This window comes from Amborella trichopoda, chromosome 3 (genome assembly GCF_054954075.1).
Source record: "Amborella trichopoda isolate Santa Cruz 75 chromosome 3, AtrichopodaSantaCruz75HAP2 v2.0, whole genome shotgun sequence".
NCBI classification, from domain to species: domain Eukaryota; kingdom Viridiplantae; phylum Streptophyta; class Magnoliopsida; order Amborellales; family Amborellaceae; genus Amborella; species Amborella trichopoda.
The window spans coordinates 35,688,809-35,708,663 of NC_142338.1; the positions used below are offsets into that span (position 1 = coordinate 35,688,809).

The following is a 19,855-nucleotide window of genomic DNA, read 5'->3' on the forward strand; positions in this document are numbered from 1 at the left end:
TATGCAGTTCAAATATGTTTTTAGTATTAAAATCGGCAATCACACTCACACACAATGGTTTGTTATTGATATATCTGTTATTCCGTTTATTTGCATATTCCTCTTTTGTTTAAATTACTATCGTATTTTACAATAAATGTTAAAATATAATAACTTACTATTCACATACCTTCTATAGATATTTCACTGTAGGTTTGACAGCAAATCTTCTAATCTTGCTGCTAATAAAGCTGTACTACCTACAAAGTGTAGAGTGATAGTATAAATTAAAGTGTTTACTGCATCACTTTCTGTATAGATTATTTCTTGATTTTGTTCATTTCTAGCTATCCATTGTCTAGTGTTGGTAAGAATTCTATTTTTCGTTTCATCATCAACATAGAAATCCCACCAGCCTCTTAACCAGCCAGTAAATCCATTTACTATTGCTTCGGCAACCTCTTGATCAGGATTGCCAGCCATTTTATTAACTGAGGCAAACATAGTCATATGTCCCATGACATCTAATATTTTTAAATCTAATAAACCATATATAGCCCAATTGACAATTGATCTGCCTGAATATGATACTGCCTGTTGTATGGCATCTTCTTCCAATGGAACATCAACAGGTGTGGGTCTTTTATAATATGGTAAAGTTGTAATTGGTTTCCATGTTTTACCATATGCTATTATGTTTAGATCATTGGTGGCCGTCCATAAAGGCTAATTCTCTATTTTGCTAAGTATCATCTATGATTGGTTCCTCTTCTTGGAGCATTAGAGTCTCATGCTCAGGAATCTTTACTTTTCCTTTATCCAATGATTCGGGAATATTAGATAGAGGTTTAGCAATACTAGGTATTGGGATGGGAATACTTAGTTTTGGAGAGGGGATTCCTTTGATATCTAATTGGGCTAATTTAGATATTAATTGATCCATGAGTGTTTTGTTATCCTCGCCTAAATGAAATTTAGTTTTATTAAGTTCTGAAAGGGTGTTTAAACAAAACAGCTTTAGGAATAGGAGGAGTTACTCTCTTAGGATGAGGAGTGACCAATCTTTCTATTCGTTCAACTTGTTTTCCTAAGGATTGCATGTATAGGTTGGTATAATTATTTTGTTCAACAATATGAGGGATTAATTCATGCTTTTTCCCCATGTCCTTGGGTACAACCTTATAAGGTGTTGTAATGATTTCATATAAGGATTGTGGTGGTTCGCCTTTAACTGGTGGAGTTTTTGCACCATTTAGGATAATACTTTTCTCAAGTGGATGCGTACTATAAGTAGTAGTTCCATCTGTACTTATATAAATTTTCTCTTCTATTGTTTGAATATTAAACTGATGAACGTTTTAGCTAAATTTATAAATTTCATAATAACAGGTCTGTTTTCATTTGGATCTGTAATTTTCTCTATGAGATCTAAAATCAAATTATCTTCTTGTGCTAGAGTATGAAGATTGTGCGTGGGGATAAGACAAGCACAAGTAGATTCTTGCATTGGATGGGATGATTGTTCATCTCTAGAAGAATCTGAAGAATCAGATGACTCTGTCCATATGAAATCATCGTCTTGGATATTTCCGATTAAATATTCATTGGAATCTGTATTTGAGGAAGATGTATCATAATTGATAATAGTATACAGTTTTGATTTTAATGACTCATCTATTTGTAATGCATCTATTTTCTTTTTTAATTTACATTGGTGTTTAAGTGACCAAGTTTTCCACATTTATAACATACTGGTATTTTTTTTTTATTTTTAATATTGAGAGAAAACTTTTTTATCAACTTCTGTTGTTTAGACTTCTTATACTTTTTATGTACTTTATCCGTTCTATGAACATATGTGTTCATATGAGCTAGTGGACTAATCTCAGCATATATATATATATATATATATATATATATATATATATATATATATATATATATATATATCAAAGTTATTCTGTCCATTTTGATATATATATATATCAAAGTTATTCTGTCCATTTTGTTAGTGTACTATTTTCCAATGCTTAGAGCCCCTAAAGTGACTAGAGAAGATAACGATTTTTCTACCTCTCAAGAAATTGAGTGGCTTGGGAATTAGAAGCCTTAAACCATTCAATGGAGGCCTATGAACTAAATGATGGTGGAGCCTTGCAATGGGCTAACCATAGTTATGGAAATTGCATCCGCAAACCAAATATGGGCTAGAAAAAGAAGGAGACTTGGTTAAGACCTTGACTACAAAAATGGAGGCCTCTTCTGTAACCCACTATTCTTCAGCACGGAAGAATGTAGCTAGGAGAGGTATTAAAACATCATTTTGGTCAAGAGCATGGATTAGAAATGGCCCTTTAAAGAACTCGTTTCCTGATCTGAAAGAGAAGTTTCAAAAACCTAATATTATTCTAAAACAACTCATAACTGACAATGTTCGAAGTATGAACACCTGATGGGAAATCAAGCTTAAAAGTAAAAGGGTAGAATATACTATCGACGATCAGGTTTTGGGCCTCATGGACCTCCTTACGTCTTTTTACCATGTTTTACAAAAACTTGATGATATCATTTTTGAGTTGGAGGTTGAATTCTCAATTTAAGTCCCTGTATGAGTTGCAAAATCGAACCGAAACAATTAACCGGACAAAGGCCCGGAAGTGGTTTAACCGGCCAAACTGGTAAATCGGCCGATTCAACCGCTCTAACCGGATAAGTCCCGAACGGTCAAAAAAGTACTAAAAAAAATAAAAAATATACAAAAACAAAATGTACTAAAATATAAAAAGCATATAAAGAATGATTAAAACAAAAAACATTCAAATGAAGTTGAAAATTAGTTAAAAAACAAATTTTGACGAATCTATTTGTGCGTAGAGGTATTTTTAAAAAAAAAAATTAAAAAGATGAAAAATATAAAGGTGAGTATTAATGACCAAAATAATTTTTAATATTTACCATAATGTAAAGAATATTAAAAAATGCATTACAAATCAAATTCCTTAGTTTTTGAAATTTATATACATTTTTTTGAAAATTTTTTTTTAAATACCGGTTAATCGCCAAAACGCCCAAAATCGAAACTGGCCAGTGGATGGTTTCGATCTAACCACTGATTAGCCATGTATAGGTCTTTTCATTTTGTCCCGATGGCTAACAAAGCACAATTGATGCCAATCCCTCACAGAATTGAAGCGTTCAGATGGCCAGCGATAAGAAATAGGGGTGGACCAGGTCATGAAAAGAGGAATAACAATACTCGGTGTTTGTATGTAATATAAGGTGAATAAAGAAACCAATGAGCACTCGTTTATCCACTGCGATGGCATTGTGGAGTTGGCTCTTTGGGTTCTATAATTTCACTTGGTCATTCCATAATCAATCGACCAATCAATTTTTTGACCAAAAATAGGGAAACAGAAAGAAATGAATAGGAGGGTGTTTTTGTGGAAAAATCCATAACTAGTATGCAGTCACCATGTTAGTGGAGTACGCACTGGGTAGAAAAGAATTTAAAGAGGATTTCGTTTTGAACATGAAAGAGGTCGCTTAGACGAGAATGAAGAAATTCTATAAACCCTTGGAACCCACCTCCACAAGGTAGGCCAAGGTGAACCTCTAGGAGTAAAAGCTTTCATTGCAACTGGCCATAAGGCCAAGCTTGGTCTACTTCCCTACTCAAAAGAAATGGGTCTCTTTCTCTCTGATTAAGTCCTAAGAAAAGGGGCCTTCTCTGCTTATCAACAAAGCTTGCCAAAAAAATCCCGACGCGGCAAAAGGGAACTTGTTTTTCCCAATAGCTCCCACGCTTCTTGTTCACGCTAGTTTGGTAAGCATCAAGGAGATTTTTCTTTATAAAGTTGATCCAAAGAAGTTATAAATTCAACTATTTTTTATTAGATCTCTATTCTTACTTTTAATCGACAAAAATACACAAGTCTCACTTAATGGGCTCAAGGCTAGGTGGGCAAAGTAACAAGCTACCACAATATGACGTCTTAAATTTTTTTCTGTACCACGGGTAGGGGACCTCTTTCACGGAACCACCAAAAAAGAAAGAAATATGCAGGTTCATTAGTAAGCCTCTACGCCGCTCCTAAATTTATATGGCATATGAGCCAGGCCCTTAAAATTGTACGAAAAGGGTACTTGGATGGGTACAGAATGTGCAAAGGCCCTCAATAAGGACTCTTGTTTCTCTAGCCAGGCGAAGTTCAATTTAAGACTGAAGCCCGCTGCACCTGAGTGGGGCAGTCCCTCTCTCTCCAAGGCCCACTAGGCCTCCCCACCCCTCCCCTCCCCTTCCCTCTCTCTCTCTCTCTCTCTCTCTCTCTCTCTCTCTCTCTCTCTCTCACTCTCAGTGTGTTATGAGTGGGTGATAATACAACTTGGCTACCTGGTATCGTGGGCGTGGGAGGGGAGACAGATGTCGCGATGGGGTGGAGAATGGAGGTAAATGGGCCCAGTGAGGAGTGAGAATCCAAACAAGGTTAACAGAGTTCACAGGAAAAATTACTCGGATGGGGTCAGGCTTGGATCATTTAACAAACACCCTTGCACTCTGCTTGGCTCAAAACTGCAGCAAAATACTGCTCAAGCTAGGGTCCAGCTCATCTTGCAAGCTTGTTGACACCCCTGAGAGAGAGAGAGATCAAATACGCCTTAAGAGAGAGTGTGATCAAATAGGCCTTAAGAGAGAGAGATACAAATATGCCTTGAGAGAGAGAGAGGTGGGGAGTGGGGTTTTGCACCCGTACTTCCCAAAAATGCCAGGATCAGTATCCACTGGTTGAGAGAGAGAGAGAGAGAGAGAATTACTTTTTGACCAAGGGAGATACCACTTTGAAATGCAAGCATTCATCATGTCCACACCGAACACTTGTCACTCAGGAAGCATAGATGCGGGTGGAGGACACTTATCACTCAGGAAGCGAAGATGCGGGGGCTGCTCAGAGGAGACTCTTTAAAAAGCATAGCGCCACTATTCGTTGCCTTCATAATTCGTCAACTTTTCTTCCTTTTGCCTACCCGTAACTTTTCTTCACTCCTTCCTTTTTCCTCCAATTTTTCTTTTTTTTTCTTTTTCTTTTTTCTCCACCCTCTTTTTTTTTTCTTTTTTTTTTTTTTTTTTTTTTTTTTTTTTTGGTACTTCTTCCTTTTTTTTTTCTCTTTCTTTCCTCCAATTTTTTTTTCCTTTTTCTTTTTTTTTATAAATCCTAGCAAGTGATTGTTTTATCCACCGCCACCTTGACCACCAAAAAGAATAAGTTCATTTGTATCAAATGTGCTGCTCACAATCGTATGCTACCGAGCCGGTTCCACGAAAAAACCGAGAATCGCCTGTCCAGATAGACTCGGACGATTCTCAATAGTAAATCACAAGTCTAACCGAAAAAACCTGAGCATTCTAACAATTTTTGGGTTTACACGTGGCCGCTTCACGGAGCAACATGTGGCACCAAAAAATCCTCCACATTAGGTAACTCACCTCACATGTCTGCCCCCTCACTTTTCTACACGCGCAGTACAATATCTATTATACAGGAATTTATAAAAAACAAAGCGACCCTCATTCTTCGATGTGAGATAATTCCCACAAAAAATCATTAAAACAAGACAATTGAATATATATTATCATAGAAGATAATAAAATCACATTAGGCGACGTGGTGGTGTTTGTTGACAACTCCAATTTTCGGTGGACGTCTTGAGTTCGAACCTTAGCTCGTATCCTCGTTTATTTTTGTTGTCAAAAAAATAAACAAAGGCAAAAAATACTGCTGTAAAAAACTAGAAAAAATAAAAAATAAAAAGATTTTCAAAATAAAGATAAAAAAGTTAATACAACATTTTTTTATTTTTCTTATAAAAAAAATACAAGGTAATATAACAAATATTTCTTGCAAAAAAATAAAACAAAAGGCATAAAAAAATAAAATGTACTTTCGTAGCATCATTTTTTTATTTTTCTTGTAAAAAAAAATAAAAAGTAATACAACAAGCAAAAAAAAAATGTAGTACAACATCTTCTTCTTTTGTCAAAAAAAAACAAAACGATAATCAACAAGTATCATATTTTTCTCGTAAAAAAAAAAGAAAGATAACACAATAAGTATTTCTTGTCAAAAACATAAAAGGTATTTCTTAATACAACCTAAGAATAAATGGTCTAATTATATTTTTTATTTTTATAACATAATGGTCTTTAACATAAATTTAGTAACATTATTTAAATATAGGATTCATACAATGAGGTCATTTGAAATCTCTCTCTTTTGACTAACAATCTCTTCTACTAATTTATTCTAGAAACCTAAAAAATTAAAGAAAATTACTACGCATTTTAATAATTTCTACATTGATAACCAAATCTTTTATTTTATTTATTAATTTTTGTATTATAAATCATGTAGTGTACTATTTTCTTATAGTTGTCAATAATACATTTTAAATTAGATGATATTATAAAATATTTTGGATTTGTCATTATTTATATAATAAAATAATTATAAAATATTGATGGTATATAATATTACAGTTAGTTAGGTTGTAATAATTTGGGTTTTTTAACGGATTAGAGTTTCCGCCAATTCGAGATTTTAGTGACCAATTTTTCATCGATTTAGTCAACTCTTTATATGATTATATACTTAATCTATGATAATTCTATAATTTCTTTTGTGTGATGTAAATTTAATGGTCAACATAAATTCATACAGGGTAAGAACATCTCAATATTCATAAATTGATGAAAACAATGAAAGTTAATAATGTAGTACCCCCATTTCTTATTGGATTCCTAAAAAACATTTATAATGAATTTTAATAATTTTTTTAGATTTTTTAAAAGCTTAATCAGAGCGATTCGGCCCGATTCCCGATTCAGATCGCCGATTCGCTGGTCCGGATCGACTTTTGGGATGTCCGATTCGGGTCACCGATCCGTTTTTTAAACCACTGGTCATAACCATCCCACCAAAAAAGCCCAAAGAAAAAAAAATGAGAGAAACTAGAAAACCTTATCACAAAGAAGTAAGAACAAACCTTCGCCGCTAATGGAAGTCATGGCCTTTTCATTGGGCATTATACAACACCCTAACACCACGTCCTAGAACTATGGAGCTCACTTTTCGGAAGATTAGGAGTTTGGATCCAAACCGAATACATTCACAAGGGCAGGTTGCTGGCAGTCCAAGCTCATTATAAGCACCGAACCATAGATCACAAACAGCCAAAAATGATGAAGCAGACTATATCCACCAACCCAATGGAAACCCTTGCCATATCATTTGAGTTTTGACAGGTATTTGAGCTTGAGAACTGGATCCTAGTAATAGGGAACCATAACTAGTAAAACTATAATTTTGAGTTAAAACCATGAGCTTCCAAGTTCACTGAACTCCAAACCTTAGCTCCCAAACCCTAAGAACAAAAAAAAAAAGTATGAATAATCCAACAGACTATCACTGCTAAATGAATGAAAATTGTAGTATTTCGTCAATAGCTACAGGCTACTGCATTTGCTTCAAAAATTCAAATATTATCCTTCTTTTTCATAAGTACTGCCTATTGAGAAGCCAGCTTGGGCCATTCCTGCGCATCATCTTTCTTAACCTAAAATTCACCTTTTTTCCAGGGTCATGGGTCATGGTATGAGATGGCATCGACTGGACTGAATAAGATCATAATAGAAATGAATACCATCGACAGGACTGAATAAGATCATATTAGAAATGAATACCCCATATCTACTCAAGTAAGAAAGTAGGAAAGTACACTTGAGCAAAACACACTACAAAGATTTCCTGCTTTGTGGTGGGGTAAGTATGGACCCAAACCATGACAATTAGCCTACAAAACAGCCAAACCCATTCATTTTCAATGGTATTTACCTTGAGCACAGAAAGGATGTCGTAAAAATGATCATTAGCAGGGAACCTACTTTCTTGTGAGATCCTAGAGGAAGTTGCCACTCTTGAATAGAGGCCTCTCTCCCAATTATAGAAGAGAAACACCAGACATCCAACTCCAGTGATACATCTCACCATTGCAAACAAAATTGTCAAGGAACCAATTGCAAAAGGAGCAACAGCCAAGAAGATGATTCAATTGAAGATTTTCCCATGTAATAAAAAGGGAGTATTGATATTGGGTGCAGACCGCCACATGAGGTTCATGCAGGGGTTCAGAGGAAGGCATCACTATCAACTAGTTTCTGGTGAACATCCCCAGGATAATCCCAGATTTTCATTAAACATTCCTATTTATCAACAAAACAACCACCCAGAGCTCCCTCCAACCCTCATTTCATCTGGGTTCAAATGCTCTGTGCAGATGTTACACATTCGAATGCAAACAAGTGAAATTCTGTCTCTTTCCATAGAGTGTAAGAGGCAGGAAACATATTGAACACATCGATAACAATGTCTTCAAGCTTGAACCACTTACTCACACTTGGTTCTACATATTATCCTCACAAAACTTAGTATAATGGTGCACCCCATGTGCAAATCAGTGTTATATGAAAACATAATCATAACTTATAAAAGAATATTGCATGAATTACAGGATACATGAAATACAGTATCTCTGATTCTCCCCTTCATGATGTTGGCACATTTTTTTTCTTTAATCAGAAGATGTTGGCTACATTTGAAACAAAGAAAGCCCACAAATATATCACTATAAATTTAATAGCACGAGTAATACTGTTCTCAAGCCTGTAATTATTTCATCCATGCTTACTAGTCATAAGGATCATAGTATCATGCCATGTACATCAACATTTCATGCAAGTAGATTACATGACCACACTTTACGGAAAAATCAAGGAATATCTCACAGACTAAACAAAATACATAAAGCACTGTCTGTAATACTGCCCCTCAAGATGTTGGTTTCATAGATAGCCAACCAAAAAGGAACTCTCACATTCCCTAGATATAGCTGATGAAAAATATTAAACAACTTACCTAGCAGAAGATTCAAACTAGGTTGATCTTTTCACATATCTTTTCTTTGAAAGCAAGGCAATCCATCTTAAGTGTTTCATTCTTGCAAGAAACATGAGATTGGAATAAGTGTGTGGTACTTTCATCATTAACAGTGCAGCTCAGTTAGATATTCAACACACTTTAACTCACACCCATATGCATCAAAAATAAGAGTACCCTCCCCAAAGATAAACCTCATTTGGGCAACCACTGTTACTTTATTATGATAAATGCACCTTGGTTTCAATTTAACTCGAAAGATAAAACCGAAAAAAGGCCTGAATTGCTTCACACATTCCCAAATGATGCACGAGCAGTCCTTTGACTAGTCATGGGCCTATTCACCCAATCAATCCATCCTTTGATGACCCCCTTTTATAATGATCCAAATCCCAAGGTGGCAAGGAGGTCCCATTTTTTTTACAGTCTCTTAGTGATATCCAGTGTTTAATTAAAGATAGGGGTACTGTAGGAACCATTTATGTTTTAATTTGAGCGAATTGACTTATGGGGTATTTTTCTAATATTTTAACTTATGTGGGGGTAGTTTTGATCTTTTTTTATTATAATGTAGCAAAAGGGGGCATGGGTCGTTAGGGTTTGTACTACTTTTAGGGCATGAATAGTAAAAACAAGGTCTGAACAGTAACACCAGGACCTATCTAGGGTTTTGAAGTCTCGTTTTTGTGCAAAGAAAGCCAGGTCAACCCAAATCCAGCCCGTCCTTGGGGTCTCTGATACCTATTGATGCAGGCAAATAACGAAAAGAGGCAAAAGCAATACAATATTTTGGGGGTTTCGTTTTTCTCAAGGAAAGCCATATCCACCCAAATCTGACATGTTTTGATGGTTGATTGAACTATTTTTGCCTTTTTTTTCGATTTTGTTGTATCAAATGGTACCAAAGCCTACATTTTCTTCAACAACAAATCTGGGGATCTACAACGAAGTTCAAGCGTTGCTGATTTTAGTTTTGCCAAATCAAACTAAACTTGTTGGTTTAAGCTAGGTTTGGTTGGTTCTCCGCCCGAGGGTTTGTGATTTTGGTGTACCTATGGCAGCAAAAAGAGGTTGAAGCGGGTTTGGATCCACCTCGTGGTGAGCAGGATCAGTAGATAAAGAGGATCTTCAAGAACTTACAAGGCCACTTACAGGCATTGTCTGTGGCCAAGATGAAGTTGAGTATAAGAACTTCATCTTGTCCGTCCAAGACAATGTTGAGTATAACATTTTCCACGATCGTGCTCCATGGGATGAGTCGAGCGAAGAGGAAAATGATCAGAGGTATAGGCGTCTTTCAAAATCTATATATCTAAAAGTAGATATTCCTGATTTTGAAGGAAAGTTGCAGCTGATGACTTTATAGACTGGTTAAACACAGTAGAGAGCGTCTTTGATAACAAGGATGTGCCAGACCATAAAAAGGTTAAAATCATTGCCATTAAAATAAAGAAAAGTGCTTTGATATGGTGGGAACAACCGAGAGCAAGGCGAGAGAATTGGAAAGCCTAAAATTGTCTCATGGGAGAAGATGAGGAAAAAGATGAGAGTAAGATATCTCCCTGAAAATTATTTACAGTCTTTACCTAAATATATGTACGTGTAGTGCCAAGGAGATAGGTTGGAAGATGAATACACAGATGAGTTTCACCATTTGACTACCCACAGTGATTTGATTGAGTAGGAGCACTCCATTGCTAGGTATGTGAATGGATTACGCCAATCAATTCAAGATGTGGTAGTTTTGCAGTGATACTGGACCCTTGATGAGGTTTATACCCTTCTAAGAAGGTTGAAACCTTAGCAGAAACGATCCTCAAACAGGTGGGGAACAAGTACGAGCGATGGGGCAAATAGGGCAACAGCCCGTGGTGCTGATTTTGGAAGAAAACCAGCATGATGGGTGATAGTTCGACATCTCTCACTGCTGGAACAACCAGCCAGCAAGGTGCCTTGGACCAAAAAGGAGTTGTTTTGGGACTCGCGCGACCTAAAAGGGGTGCTGGCAATTTCAAGTGCTACAAGTGTTCAGGTATCGGGCAGTAGTTCCCAAGTCGCAAGTTTGTTAACCTTTCTTTAGAGTTTTCCGATGAGGACAAGCAGCACTCTTTTGAAGGTGATCCCATCTACGATGAACCGGTTAATGAACAGAGCCTGTACGTGACCTACAGTGATTATGGGGCGGCATAGGTGACCCAACCGCAAAATGATTATACCTCAAGTTGTGGAGGAAAATGACTGGTTACACATAAACATATTTCATACACATTGTATTGCATATAGTAAAATGTGTAATCTAATCATCAATGGAAAGAGCTGTGAAAATATAGTTTGTTAAGAGATGGTTGACAAACTTAAGCTCAAGATAGAAAACATACGAAGATGACACATAGGGAGATGTAGTGGCTATGACGCCTGCCATTTGTTGTTGGGGAGATCATGCCAAGATGACAGACATACTACTCATGATGGTTTCAGAAACACTTTTTCCTTTGTGAAGGATGGTAAAGTGATTATGGGACACTCTGAGATAGAAGGAGCTTCAAAATCTGCAGAGGAGGGCAACACTAAGTTTTTATCTTTGGTGGAGTTCGTAAGGGATTTAGGTGAGTTAGGTCTGCTGTATATGGTGCCAGTTGAAGAAAAAGCCCATTAATTCGATAGCTCCTAAGCTAGAGCCATTGATGGTGGAGTTCAATGATGTCATACCGTATGATCGTCTTGAGGAATTACCTCCTATGCAAGACATCCAACATCACAGCAACCTCATCCTTGGTTCTAGCCTCCCAAATAAAATGGCCTCAAAGTTGTTACATGAGGGCTTTATCAAGGAGAGTATGGGCCCATACGCAGTGCCAGTATTGTTGACGCCCAAGAAAGATGCTTCATGGCGTATGTGTATAGACAGCGTGGCGATTAATAAAATTACCATGAATACCGCTTTTCGATACCACCCATGGATGATACGTTGGACATATTAGTGGGGAGCTACGATTTCTCTAAAATAGACTTGAAAAGTGGTTAACATCAAATAAGAATCAGGCTGAGTGATGAATGGAAGAGAGTGTTTAAGATGCAAGAAAGGGATTGTATAAGTGGATGGTTATGTCATTCTAGTGATCAAATGCACTTTGCACCTTTATGAGGGTCATGAATCAAGTCTTTAAGCTATATATAGGAAAGATTGTGGTGGTATATTTTGATGATATCCTCATATACAGCACTAGTGAAGGATAGCATATGGACTATCTAAGGCTCGTGTTGGATGTTGTGGGGGGAGAACCTGTATGCAAATATAAAGAAGTGTTAGTTCATGACCAGCAACTTGATTTTCTCAGATTTCATGGTTTTCGCTGAGGGAATCAAGGTGGATGAGAGAAAGGTGGCAACAATAAGAGAATGCCCACCCCTACATCAGTCCATGTCGTGTGCATTTTCCATGGGTTGGCCACTTTTTATCAATGGTTAATTAGAGGATTCAGCACCATCATAGCTCCATTAACTAAACGTATGATGACGTGTTCTTTCAAATGGACTACTGAAGTAGAAAAAAGCTTTTAGAGGATTAAGAAAGCTATGACTAAGGCACCTGTGTTAGCATTACCAGACTTTGAAAAAGATGTTTGAGCTAAAGTGTCATGCCTTGCATATTGGTCTTGTGGTTGTTCGGAGCTAGGAATGCAAACCAATAGCATATTTCATCAAGAAGCTAGATCGATACACACCTACGATACTCAACATAGGTTGTGGGATTTTATGTGATGGTTCAGGCTTGAAGACATTGATGTCATTATCTTTTTCACCGGGAGTTTCTTTTATTTTTAGATCATGAGGTGCTAAAGTATATTAATGGGCAACATAAGCTGAATGGTAGGTAGTTGGCATATTTGCAAGAGTTTACCTTTGTGATTCGTCATCGCAGATGCCTTGAGTCGGAGAGCATCATTTTTTACCACTATGGCAGCTATGGTGACAGACTTTGAGTGTTTGTTTTACTTGCATGCTGATGATGATGATTTTGGAGGATTTTGGTACAGTACCATGGCAAAAGTGGCAGGAGAATATGGTACAGAATGGGTTTCTCTTCTAAGGGAATCAATTATGCATTCGTGCTAGATCTCTTAAAGAGGTCCTCATTTCAAAGCTACGTTTTCTTTTCATTTTTTTATGAGGGGGGAGGGGAACACTGTGGGTGAAACAAAACCATTGCACTAGTGACTCTTAAGTATTATTAGCCCAAACTTAGACAAGATGTGGTAGGCACATTGAGAGGTAGAGAGTCTATCAAGTTGTAAGGGTTTAGGGTTAGAACACAAGTTTATATTTTCCACTTACCCGTTCCCAGTGCATCAATGGAAGATGTTAGAATGGACCATAGTTACCAGGATCTCCCACTTTGGTAGGCGATCCCTTCTAAGATCTCGATTTTGTCACTCACGGAATGGATCTCTCAGGGATCTCGATTTTAAATTTTGGAATCCGAAGCCCACTCATAGGAAACCCAATTCCTGCTTTAGGGATCTCGATCCCAACCTTAAAAACCAAGACCACAATCAAATTGATGATTTTCTTTGTTTATAACCAACTAGCAATACAACTATTGCTTGCTTGCTATCAACAATAAGATCCTTGCTTTAAAGAGTACACATAATCCTAAATTATCATACAATTTAAGGTTGTTAACAAGATCCCCAAAAAGTTGGAATCAAGATCCCCAAACGTCGGGATTAAGATCCCCAAAAGGTTGGAATCTCAATCCTTAACATTTGGGAATCTCAATTCCTAACATGTGCATTGTACGGACAACGTTCCCAACCATAGGGGTCTTCTACCATTTCACAATCCCTCGCCCCCGATCCCGGTACCGTTCCTGCTTCTGATGCCAACTATGGCATGGACTTCGTACTAGGTATTTCGCGACTCAAAAAGGTATGGACTATGGACGCTATATTTGTTGTGGTTGACAGGTTTTCAAAGATGACCCACTTCATTGCTTGCAAGAAGACTCCAGATGTAACTCATGTGGGCAACTTATATTCCGTGAGGGGGTGAGACTTCATGAGAATCCCAAAATGAATGAATTGGACATGAATATCAAGTTTCTCAACCACTTTTGGGGAACTTTGTAGCACAAGATGGGTACCACGCTACAGTGGGATTGGAGATTGCCACTACCAAGTACAAAGAAGCAATAGATAAACGTAGGCAATTCAAGGAGTTGCAGCTGGACATGGCTCCTCTACCAGCTAATGGGAAAGGAACTTAGATGCTGACAGTATGATCGAACACATGAAGAATGGTTTTTTTCAATAAAGTTAACCTTAATGAAGGATGTTCATAACAAGGTTCGATCTAATTTGGAGATTACCAAGTACAAGGAAGCTACATATAAGCATAGGCAATTCAAGGAGTTGCAGGTGGGCAATATGGTGATATCTATGCAAAGATAGAGATCTTGTGGACAAATACAAGAAGCGAAATAATAGGAAGATCAGATTGTTTCAGGTGTGGAAAAAGATGGGGATTAAATACCTATAAGATCAACCTTCCAGCTAAGATTGAGACCTCCAATCTGTTTGATGTTGCTTTCGAGCACCATGAACCCAAAGTACCAATAGAAAAAGAGCCCAACTCGAGGTCAAGTTCTTTCCAATTGGGGGAGAATGATGTGCCTGACAGTCCTTCATCTAGTCATAAGCCTTTGACCCAATCAATCCATCATTTGATGATCCCTTTTATGATGATCCACATCCCAAGGTTGCAAGGAGATCTAAGAGGGGAAAACCTACTTTTTTGAACAGTTTATTTTTAGTTTGTTGTTGTCTTTACAACCTCCCAGTGAATTCTTATATTTTCATTGAAGTTAGGAGCATTTTAGGGGCCTTTTATGTTTTAATTGAGTGAAAGGACTTATGGGGTATTGTAATAATGTTTTACCTTAAGCAAGGATACTTTAGGTCTTTTTTATTATAATGGGATTTAAGTTAAGGGCTTGGAGTGTTAGGGTTTCTAACCTTTTTTGGGATGAGAACAGTAAAAAAAGGGTGTCAATGGTAACATAAGGCCCTGTCTAGGTTTTGGGGCTTTTTTTTCGTGCAAGGAGTGCTAGGTCCACTCAAATCTGGCAAGTTTTTTTTGTATGGTTTACTGAACTATTATTGCCACTTTTCTCTATTTTCTTGCCTCATTAAAATACCCTAAGACCCGTTTCGGCACATAGATTTTGGGGCATGGATTTTTAATATCTTGCCTATTACTAAAATCAACCGTTTGTTTTGCTCAATGGCTAGGATACTAAAATTCTGTGGAAATTTAATCTTGAGAAATCATCTAACTTTTTCACATTTTCATTTCCAGACCAAAACCTTTTTCTATATAATTTCCAAGGTCGGGGCATTCCACTCGTCGGCTCTGCGACACAAAACTTAGGGTACATTTTGTAGGTAGGAAAATATTTGCATGAAAATATTTTCATGTGAAAATTAAGTTACGCATGTTTGGTACATGACAAATAAAAAAATTATATCAAATTTTACGGAGAGAGGACTAAAAAAATTTTAAAGAGAGAACTATCTCAAAAAATTTAGAGGGTGAAACTATCTCAAATTTTAAGTTTTAGAGAGAGAATATAAAAATTTAAGAGAAAAACTATATCAAATATTAAAGAGAGAGTACTTAAATTTTTTTTGGGAGATAAACTATCTCAAAACTTTTAAAGAGAAACTATCTCAAATTTTAAGTTTTAGAGGGAAAACACAATAAAATTTTAAAGTGTATCAAATTTTAGAGAGAGAAAGTACCTGAAACTTTTAAAAGAAACTATCTCAAATTTTTAGAAAACTTTCACAAATTTAAGGTTTTAGAGAGAAAACATCTTCAAATTTTAGAGAAGAAAAACTACCTCAAATCTTATCTTTTAGAGAGAAAAATATCTAAAAATTTTGAAAAACATTATATTAAATTTTTGAGAGAAACTACCTTAAAACTTCTAGAGAGAAATATTTCAAATTTTTTAAAGAGAAACTATCTCAAATTTAAACTTTCAGAGAGACAAAGTACATTAATATTTCAGATACAAAAATTATATCAAATTCTACAAAGAGAAACTACCAGAAAACTTTTAGAGAGAAACTATCTCAAATTTTAAATTTTAGATAGAGAAAGTACTTTAAAATTTTAAAGAGAATAACTATATCAAATTTTAGATCGAGAAAGTACCTGAAATTTTGAAAGGGACTTTCAAAAATTTTAGAGAGAAACTATCTCAAATTTTAAATTTTAGAGAGAAAGTATAATTAAATTTTAGAGAAATTATATCAAATTTTAAGCTTTAGAGAGAAAGCATCTTAAAATTTTAAAGAGAGTAACAATATCAAATTTTAGAGAGAGAAAGTCCTAAAAAATTTTAGAGATTCAAATTTTTTAAAGAAACTATCTCAAATTTTAAGTTTTAGAGAGAGAAAGTATCTTAAAATTTTAGAGAGAGAAACTATATCAAATCATAGAGAGAAACTACCTGAAATGTTTTAGAGAGAGTGCCTAATTTTTTTAGAGAGAAACTATTTCAAAATTTTTAAAGAGACTTTCAAATTTTATGTTTTAGAGAGAAAAAGCATATTAAAATTTTAGTGAGAGAAACCATATCAAATTTTAGATCAGAAACTGTCTCAAAATTTATAGACTATCCCAAATTTTGAGTTTTAGAGAGAGAAAGTACATTAAAATTTTCGAGAGAAACTATAACAAATTTTGTTACCAAACAGTTGGTCATAGAAATGATTGTAAGGAATCTATAAATTTTGTATTGTATATTCAAACAAGAGATTTGAGGAATCCATAACAAGAATCCTTGATATTGGAAATTCATAGGTTTTCTTGGATTTCAAATATCCAAAATTCCTAATTTCCTCCTATCCAATCAGGCCCAATAAAAATACAGCATCCCTCTTACCTTCCACCATTTCTGAATGATCCTTCTTATCCTTGAAGTACACTGTCAATAGAAGGCTCCCCCCACCCAACCCCGTGCAGTCCTCTTGACTATGCTCTTTGAATTGGGCCCAAAGTAGACAATTTCCACATCAAGCTTTAAAAAAAATAAAATAAAATAACAAATATAATAACTGTTAGACAAGTAATGTTCTATGCTTGATGGGGTGAATTGCCGCTACGATTTTACCAAGGACAATTTCTTATATGTTGCTAACTAGTCTTTAATAGTCAACCAATTAAGAAAATGCATCGTGACTAATTCTGCAAACTAAAGGGGATTAGGGAATAAATACCACCTACTTCACTAGGTTATAAAGATATAGGGACCTGGGCTAGTTATGACATTAATCTAATGAACAACTACCTTATCCAAATGGATTTGGATATTGAGAAGTGGGAAGGGTTGCCAAAGGTATGGTTCAGATGCACGCAAAGGATAGCATCAACTTGGGTAATGAAAGATGTCAAGGAATGCAGAGTTTTCAAGGGCATATGGAACTTTATGAAGCACAGTCCCATGTCATGACTCGTGAGTAACATGATGGTATGGAAGGAATTTGAGCAGATGTCTTTATATTAGAAGCAAATGCAAATTTGGAGAGATAAATGGCTTAGGGATGCATCGAAGAATGGTTTTGCAAGATAAGGGCCCCAATTGACAGTACTGGGTGGAAACCAGAATGTTCAAAAAAACGGATTCGGCTACCTAGGCGTTTTGGGTGCCTGGCTGCGTAGGAGGGTGGCTAGAGACAGGGTGCCCTCACCAAAATTGCACCCCCCCCCCCCCCCCCCCCCTAGCAAAAAATAAATAAACAAAAACACAGGGAAGTTCTTAGGGTGTGATTTTAAGCCTTAGGGAGTTTTTTGGGGCAATTTTTGAGCCCCAAACTCGTGGAATAAACGAAATGTAATAGTACAATCACATAACAGATTTACGAATACAAGTCTCAAAGAGATTGTAACATGTAAGATATTAAAATGCTTGAAATCCCAAATGTCATTGTAGGAAACTAGAAGTCTAGACTAGAAACGATGCACAAAGTCAACAAGGCAAAATCGAAAAACAAATACATGAAGAACAAGTCATCAACCAATCAACTCTATGGCATCAACGGCATCCCAATTGGATCATGAGGAGCATCTGATGATGATGTTTCCATGCCGTCATCATCAAAGTCATAGCCCTCCTCAACTTATTGAGCATCATCCCTCATCTCCTTTGAATCTACTTCTTCCTCGTCTTCATCCTCTCTTGATGTCATCAGCCTCTTCCTCTTCTTCGCCACTACCTTCACTTGTCGGGCCTTATCCTTCCTTTGGCTTTGAGTTTGAGCCCGAGTGGTATGCACAGGGGGCATTGATGCCCCAGCAGCCTCACGAACCTAGCCTCAAGTCAAGCCCTCTCTAGGGAATACCTCATCATCACTAACATCGACCATCAACTTGCATGTGTGATCAATATCAAAAGCTTCAATAGCTTCCCTTTGATTGTGCTCCAGCTGATGATGGCTCTCTTGCAACTTTTGATTATACTGAACAAAGACTAGTTCATTCAGTCATTTTTGCTCTAGTTTGTTCCTCTTCTTTGTATGCACCTAATAAAAAAAAACTCACTTAGTTACTAAATACTAACTAGTCTACTACTAAGCATATATGACATTAACTTAATAATTAAATAAATAATATTACCATTTCAAAGGTGCTGAAGTTGCGCTCACATCCAAAAGAGCTGCAAGTCAGATTTACTATTTTCATGGCCATCTGCCTCAAATGAGGGGTGCTTCCATCATGCACCTATTTCATGTAAATATAAAATTGTGAATATAGTAATTTAGTAAATTAGGTATCTGGCTATCTAGTTAAACGAAATTAAATACTCAAATTATAAAATCATTGAAGAAGTTGTTATGGACATTATCATGGACTCAAGACTTTCTTTTCTTTTTCAATGGTTGTCATGAACATCTTCCCCTTACCAATGGCCTCAAGCATAAGGTCTATGCAGTGTGCTGCACAAGGGGACCAAAAAATACGCGACCTCTTCTTCATCACTAACTTGGCGGTCACCATATTACTTGAATACATGTTGATCACAACTTGGACTACTTGATCCTCCCCCATCTCTTCTATACACTAGCCAACCAACTTAAAAATGAACTCTTCATCATGGGACTTATCTAATGCATCAATAGACCTCTTGAACATTGTCCATAATGGACAATTCATCATTAAATTCATGATGCTTCTATGCCTCTTACTACTCCAGCCATCGGTCATTACTGTGCAACCATATACACTTGGGTCTTCAAATAGGTATTCTTTAGCTCCACCTTTTTCTTGAGTATTGGCCTTTTAAACTCATAAGTAGTTGGAGCCCTCAACCCTGGCCCAAACTAGCCCACTGCTTCAAACATAGCTTGGAAGCTACTCACGTTAGCGGCATTAAAAGAAATGCCTGCTTGGAATATCCACCTCCCCACATATTGGATGACCCTTTCTCTGTCATCCTTCTTGAAATGGGTCTCTAAGCATGTTTGACCCCTTTCTCGTGGTAGTACCTCCAGAAGAAGGTGGGGAAAGAAAGCATTTATAGGCCCTCTTGCTCTTGGTCTACTAGAAGAACCAACCTCAGTATACATGTCTTCTTCCTCTATTCGAACTCCAAGAACATCTATAGCCCTTACAAGTTCATCTCGTGGTATTCTCACCTCTTGTTTCTTGGCTTTCACCCCCTTCAAGTTCTCTAGCATCTCTCCCCTAACCTCAGCACTAGAATGCATGACGCCACATCCCCTTTAATGGCGGCTAAATGCTTCTTCAATCTGTTGGTGCCAACATTATAACATTACTTTCACTCGATCTTATTCTTGTCAAGAGGATTTGGACAAATTCAA

General features: G+C 36.5%; 1 protein-coding gene across 6 annotated transcripts in view; it reads right to left on the reverse strand.

Moving 5' to 3' along the window:
- LOC18422490 (zinc finger (CCCH-type) family protein / RNA recognition motif (RRM)-containing protein) overlaps positions 1-19,855 on the reverse strand; it is a 78,182-nt gene that overhangs the window by 8,583 nt on the left and 49,744 nt on the right. For 2 of the 6 annotated variants that reach the window (XR_016052447.1, XR_002281122.2), the window contains exons 8-9: positions 18,651-18,755; positions 17,859-18,556 (exon numbers count right to left, since the gene is read on the reverse strand). The exons of the other annotated variants lie outside the window; for them this stretch is intronic. The gene's annotated coding sequence lies outside the window, so the exon portion shown is untranslated. Of the gene's footprint in view, positions 1-17,858; positions 18,557-18,650; positions 18,756-19,855 lie in introns of those variants that run through there. 6 annotated transcript variants of the gene reach the window in all.